Source organism: Lactuca serriola, chromosome 6, assembly GCF_051521515.1.
Source record: "Lactuca serriola cultivar US96UC23 chromosome 6, Lser_US96UC23_V15, whole genome shotgun sequence".
Classification (NCBI taxonomy): domain Eukaryota; kingdom Viridiplantae; phylum Streptophyta; class Magnoliopsida; order Asterales; family Asteraceae; genus Lactuca; species Lactuca serriola.
The window spans coordinates 79,527,970-79,535,482 of record NC_136413.1 but is presented as its reverse complement, the minus strand read 5'-3'; the positions used below and the strand labels follow the sequence as shown (position 1 = coordinate 79,535,482).

The window sequence follows — 7,513 nt, the reverse complement described above, 5'->3', positions numbered from 1 at the left end:
CAAAGTCAGATTTGGGCGTTCTTTTTATGGATGTTCTCCGTTTAACGTATACTACAACTTTGGTTTATATTACTAAGGCAAAAAATTCTTCTATTGTAAATTCACTATTTACGTCTCACGTTGCCGGGCCGGTTTTGCCGAAAAACTTCGACGGGCCATAACTTCTTCGTTATAACTCGGATTTCGGCGTTCTTTATATGTACGGAACCCTTGAGACATATTCTACAACTTGGTTAAGATTATTTACTCTAAATAATCTTTTGTAAAAAATTCGTTTTCGACCCCTATTATCTCTAAATTGACTAACCCGGATCTACGGGCGTTACAGAGAAAGGCACAATATCGATAGCGAAATACAATTTAGTTCTCTGAGAAACTACAGTTAGGTAAAAGTTACTGCCCCACCCATGTAAAACAGGTGGAACATTATGCCGAGGGGTTACCACTAGAGTATCGAGCTATTGTGAGGCAACGCAACACTTTGGCGGCTGCCATGGATGAGGCTATTCGAATCGAGGTTGATTTGGCCACACCCGGGCGCACTGTGATCAAGGGTGGGGAGAAGAGGAAACAGGATGGTTCGTCTGAATCCTCGAGGAAGAAAAAGAATGCTCACCAGGATACGAGGGGTGACAAGTCGGATTACTGTATGAAACGTCGCTCCTTACACAAGGGCTCATACAGTAGCGACACCATGAGATGCAGACAATGTGGAAAATTAGGCCACAAGCAAGAAGAGTTCAAGAATGAGCCACTCTGTTATAATTATAGGCAGATGGGTCATATGAGTGGTCAGTTTCCAAATCCAAAGGTTCAGGCTGGTGGCAGTGTTAAGAAGAATGATGCACCAAAAATGCAAGCGCGAGCATTTCAGATGATTGCTGAGGAGATCAGACGCGATAATGAGGTATTCTCAGAACTTTTTTATCTAAGTGTTTTGTTGCTATTTATAACTGTGTTGATGTTAGTGTGGGTAGACAATTTGTATTTGTTGAATTACGTGTTTGTTATATGTTAGTAGAGAGTATTTCTGAATTTTTGTGTGTTAGACATGGTAAAAGCGGTAGGGAATCCTATTTTCATTTTTTGCGAAATGTACGAGGGTGTTGTAATATGACGATTGGACAAAATTTTCCCTTTTAACTTGGATTCCAATCGGGATCAGGTTGTGCGATGTTGTCATGGATAGGTTTTTACTGTCTTCCAGTGATACTAAGATTCTCTATGCTAGAAACATGAGCGAGTTTCGCGTTTCATTTGAGTGTATGTCTATTTCATGAGGAGAGAACTTTAGGGTTCATTTACATCCTTTGTGCTTTGTGAATAGAAAGCATTAGGTTCCTTTGGCTCATGCGGTGGAGGGTTCAAGGAAGTCAATGGGTACCTTCTTGTTGAGGTGGTCAAGCAATGATAATAATACGTCAAGGACAGCTAAGTGGTGAGTCTCCTGTTGCTAGAAAGGTTACAAGTCGATGAGTTGATGCACGAGTAAGGAGAGTCGGTGAATATCTTGGTGAGAGAAAGATCAAGTAGCGATGTATGAAACGATCCAAGCTCATTAAGTTCCGATAGGAGGGCATGTACAGGTCAGAAGTGACTTAGGTGGTCGAAGATATGAAGGTTTGTTACCCTAAGTTGTTCGTATCGGTATCTGATTCCGAGGACGAGATCATTTTAAGGAGGGGAGAATTGTAACGACCCGAAACTTCTTTTGTTAACGATGTTAGTTTTTCCGTTAGTCGAATATTTAGTTTCGTAAAGATTATTTCGATTCTAGATTATAAATTGAAATAAATTAAATAAATAGGTGGTAATTGTTATTATTAAAAAAATGATGTTAATTAATACCAAAAAGAATTAACTAAAAGTAAAAAAAATGTGTAATTTAATTAAACTGATTCATGAAGTTATTAGGTTAAAATGTAACTAGTTTTATTAGGGTAAATGGTGTTGAGGGGCCAATGTGTCATAAATGGAAACTAAAAATGTTATGTTGTTAGGGTTAGAGGTGTTTGAAATTTAATCATGGAAGTTTAGGGACTTAATGTGAAAATGGCATTAAAAATCCCATGTATTACATTGGACGTGATTAAGGGGCTTTGGATCAGCCGTTTTGATGTCTTGGGGCCATATTAATCGATCAAAATAAATTTCCCCAATTGTTTATGTTGTGTGTCAAGTAGCAAGGAAAAAAAACGATTAATCATATTTGGGCGTGAAGTAGTCATCGACGATTGCTAGGAAAGAAAAAGAAGAAAACCAAACGTGAAGGAGAGGGGAAAAAGGGTTGCGAGTTTTGTGAGTCAATTTGGGGCTAGGAATCGTCCTTGGTATGTCTTTGATTCTTCTCTTTTGAAATTCATTCATCAATTGATGAGAATTGATTAATAGCAATGTCAATTCCTTTCTTTTTGGTGTTATTGATCATATCATCTTCTTCCTTACAATATTTGAATGTTCATATGTTTAATTCTAGTTCTATTGGGTGTAATTTTGATGGTTTATTGCTGTCAAAATTGCTTATGAACACCTTCATTAAGTTTATTGCTCAAGTTTATGTTTTGATCAAAGTTTTGGAGTCACAATTCTTGTTGATTTCTAAAACTTATGATAAATTCCACCATGAATCAAATGGATATGTTTCTGTGATTAAATCATGCTATTTCGGTTAAGAAGTTAATTTTTACCCTTGTAGGTGTTTTTAGTGATGGCTTAATGTGTTAAGTGGTCAAAAAGCCCTTGAAACCCAAAGCTGGAAAATTCAGCAAGAATTACCAATCTGTCCCTATGTTGGAAAAATTATAGAAAAATAAACAGGAATCGAATTAATGATCTGTAAACTCTCAAAGTTTCCATTTTGAGTCTAGTTTATCCATGAATTTTTCCAGAACCTTTTGTTGCTTCTAACTTAGGTGAAAAACGCCTTTTTCACCAGCTGGTCAGAATTTAGCTGTATTGATAGGCAGATTTGTAAAAATCATATAAAATTGTAGAAAAATCGTTTGGACCTTCAAAAGTACATTCTAAAAAGATAAAAGTCCTAACTTCTGTAATATGAAATAAAAACGAAAGCTATACAGGTTCTAAGTTTGTTAAAACAGCTCTAACAGGTGGCTGTTTTGGGTTCAAAACTGGGAATTTTACTTGCTAGTTGATTTATGTGTTTGGCTTATAAACTTGTCATCTTTGGCATTGTAGAACTCCAATAACCTTGTTATTTGAAATGTAATAGGGGTAAGGGTGATACTTCAACCAATACAATATTTGAAGTGTGAGTTGATCACATTTTTGGCAAAGGTGAGTGAACTTGTGGTTTTAAAAGTACATTGTTAGGAGTATCTCATATCTTAGATGGATTGGGATGAACCTAGTTATCTAGGATGCATGTGCCCTTTTGATGACTGATTGTTATGCCGTTATTATTGAAAAGTTTTATGTGTAATGATATCTAGGGTGTTGCACGCTAGACTCTTCCTTGTTTATTGTGAGATGTGAGTTAGGGTCATGCTAGATTGAGTTAAGTGTATGAAAATTATGTGATGTGAGCATATTAATTCTGTTTGAAAATATTTGTTTAAAATGTTTTAGAACAAGCATGTTAGTGTTGTATCAACTTCATTGATGTGTTGTGTATGGAAGTAGTGTGTGATGTAAAATGTGATAACTTCATGAAATTACATGTTTGCATGAAAATAACCCTTAAAGAGGTAATATGTTAATAAAAGAAAATTCATAATATTTACATGTTGAAAGGGTAAATGTGCAACTTCTTATTTAATTAATTATTATTAAATTAAAAAGGGTAACACACTAGCGGGGCGAAGGGTAGTAACCTAGACATAGGTATATACCCAATCCGGATATTATGATGACCTAGTGGGTTGAAAGATACCTATAGGATAAAGAGCTTAAGGCAACTGTGACGCCGATTGGTTTTTTTAGACAACCACTCGAGACATGGTCTTCATACTGTTGGATAAGGTGTCTAAGTCCATAACTTATTTGGTATATACTTGACCCGACCCGGCATGGTCCATTTGGGTTGCACTTCACCCGAACTATTTATATGGATAATATTTATGAGAATAGTATGTTTATGATTTATTAATATATTATAAGTTATAATATATTAATATGAAATCATATTATTTAATTAGTATTGATCTTAAAATAATTATGAATTAATTTAGTGATCAAAAGGCGACTAATTAAACATGGGCTATTATATTTATATAGTGTGGGCTAACACTCATTATGAAATGGGCTAAGCTTAAATGGGAGTCCATGGATGGTTCATGGAGCTTTTAACCCATTGATCCTTGGAAGAGGAAAAGACATGGGTCATTAGGGTTTGCATAAGAGGCTTGTGATGCTTGAAATGACACTAAGTGGGTGTGCATAAGAATGGCCGATTTCTAGAAGCTAGACATACTCTCTCATAAAGTTTTCCAAGTTTGTGGTGTTTTGTGATTTCCATTTGAGGCATTCACATTATTGGTGCTTGGCTCTCAAACTCCAAAAGAATCAACTCACAATCAAAGGTATGTAACTCTTCTTGTTCTTTTATGTTTAAAAGTACCCCATGCCATGCTAGATAGGTTATGAACCTTGGAAAAATTATTTTGCATGTATTATAGTCAAACATAGATCCAAGGTTTCTAGGGTTGCATGAACACCTTAGGAGCGTTAGTTTGCTCAAAACCCAGTTATCGGGACTGGAGTGATGTTGTTTAAGCGGTGGGACCAGCGCAAACATCATGTGGGATTTGGGAGGTGTATCGGTTGGAATTGGCACCGCTCGTACCAGTCCTTAACGACAACACATGTACATGTATGTGCACAGTCGGAGTAGCGAACGTAGCGCACCGGGAGCAATGATTACGGGTGAGAGTTGCGCCTCACTTAGTGCATTGGGTCGTGCCGGTCACGTTAGTAGCAAACGGGGTCTTGCTTTGGGGGATTTTGCGGTGAATAAATAGACCCTAAATAAGAGGTAATACTTTAATAATTATAACGATGAGCTGTGAGTAATTATTAATGTAAAGCGGAGAAACAAAATATTATATAATAATATTCAAGAGGTGAATCGATAAGATTAATTACAACGGTGTGAAGGAGAGTAACTAATAAAATAAGCTCTAACTGAAGAAATAAAATAAATTGAGCTAAACATGTGTTTGTTATGTGGTGTGATTTGTATGTCTTGCTAGTGAGTCTTTGACTGGGTGTGGATACTTTGTGTGAATCCAACTATGATATGTGTGTTCTATTAACACTGTACTATCTTGACTCACTTAGCTTATGCTAACACTTGTTCTTTGTTTGTTGGTTTTCTTTGTTTGTTGGAACAGGTAGCTTGACATGATGCCTTGGTGAGGATGGGAGCTTTTGGGTAGTCTTAGTTAGTATCTTTAGTTATGATACCATTTAAACATGTTGGGTTTTCATCATTACGTTTTTGTGAACTTTAAATTTAGATGGGTTTGTTTTTACATGAAAGTAACATTGGTGATGTTTTTGAAATAAACATAATAAGTATTCCGCAACGTATTCTGTTAAATAATGTTTTACAAATAAAAAAAATTGGGTGAAAAATCACGTTGTTACACTTTATGACTACTATATGACAAACCATGACTTGACCCTTAATGATCTCACCTATTTACTTGATGCCGCTGAATCACAATGATTTGGAGCACTAGTAAAGCAAATTTGATTGGAAGATCAACTTCCCAAACTTCGATGGACATTGACAATGGATACATTGGAAATCTAGAAAAGCTTTCTCTTCCCAATGGAAAGGGATCGACCATAGTCAACTCGGTTGACAAATGGTAAAGAGAAAGGCTAAGTTTGAGATAGTCTCGTGTACCATTCCCAAAGAGTCCATATGTTTCTTTGTCAAAAGAAGGGGCATTGGTTGCGAAGCTGCCCTATTTATTTGATAGATCATAAGGATGGTCAAGTCAAAAAGTTTGACTCTGCTTCAGGTAAGTCCACTATCTAACTCTATTAAGTTCCTAACTGTTGATTCTTAATACATGATGTGACTAGATTACATTTTGATGTATGGAAAGATCAAGCAAAGGGAAGGAAACTTAAAGGAAAAGTATGTTGAATATGATCGCGAAGATGGATTTCTATCGCATAATTTGAAGATCGGATTTTTGAGCTGCTGCTTAGGGGTTAGGATAGATTACTAGGAAATATGTAACAACATAGTTTTCATCTAGCGCCACTACTTGTACGTGGTTCAATGTACCATTTACACGGACCACAAGAGCCTGAAGTATCTCATGGATTAGCCCAACCTAAATATGCGCCAGAGGAGGTGGTTGGATGTGGTGAAAGACTATGACTATGAGATTCTGTATCATCCAAGCAAGGCTAACATGGTAGCCGACGCCCAGAGCCGCAGAACAGAGTGCGCCCCGATCCGTGATGTGTATATGAGGATGACCGTGATGACGCCGGTCTTGGATACCAAACGAGAGGCCCAGGTGGAGGCCGTGAGACCGGAGAACCGCAAGAGGGAGCAGGTGATTGGGCAGGTGTCTGAGTTTACGACGGATAGCCGAGGACTTATGACTTTCCGAGGGCGAATTTGGGTGCCCTATTCAGGCGGAGCTCGGCGTATACTGATGAAGGAGGCGCATAGATTGAGGTTCTCGATCCACCCCGGGGCCACTAAGATGTATTTGGACCTGAAGAGAGATTACTGGTGGCCCTGTATGAAGAGGGATGTTGCCTGGATAGTTGAGAGATGCTTGACCTGCCATCGGGTCAAGGCGAAAAACCAACGTTCGCATGGTCGGATAGGCGGTAGGTCGGTGATTTCGTACGAGAGGCCCAGATAGGCGGCGATTCGACCTACAGTTTCAGGTCAGAGATTTCGTACTCGTGAATGTATCCCCATGGAAAGGGGTGATCGGGTTCCAGAAGCGGGGCAAGCTGGGGCCCTGATATATCGGCCCTTTTAGAGTGACCGCCAGAGTGGGTAGGGTAGCATACCAGTTGGAGCTACCTGCAGAGTTAATTCAGATTCATAACACCTTCTACGTGTCCCAACTGAGGAAGTGTGTGGCCGACGAGACGACAGTAGTACCGCTGGAGGACATTCAAGTGGATGCGAGCTTGAATTACATTGAGAGGCTGATTGTGATTTTAGATCGAAAGGTGAAGGTTCTAAGGAACAAAGAAGTGCCCCTGGTTCAGGTCCAGTGGCAGCATCGGAGGGGATCCGATTTGACTTGGGAGCCGGAGTCAGAGATGCGGGAGTAGTATCCTGAGCTATTTGAGAGTCAGGACTTCAAGGACGAAGTATGATTCTAGTGGGGGAGAATTGTAACATCCGGATTTCCAGGTATAATATTTAATGTATTTTATTTTGAGACATGTGGAGTGACTCGACGAGCTGGTGCCTCAACTCGTCGAGTAGAGTCGTGACTGGTGACATGGATTAATGAATGGACTTGACAAGTCCATGAGTCGACTCGCCAAGTCAGCGGTGCTG

At 38.7% G+C, this 7,513-nt stretch overlaps 1 long non-coding RNA gene across 1 annotated transcript; it reads left to right on the top strand.

Moving 5' to 3' along the window:
* The first annotated feature begins 2,116 nt into the window (after positions 1-2,116).
* Positions 2,117-5,579, top strand: LOC145058168 (uncharacterized). Its single transcript, XR_013686254.1, has 3 exons — positions 2,117-2,330; positions 3,233-3,297; positions 5,352-5,579. It is a non-coding gene; the product is annotated as an uncharacterized LOC145058168 (long non-coding RNA).
* The last annotated feature ends 1,934 nt before the right edge of the window (positions 5,580-7,513 follow it).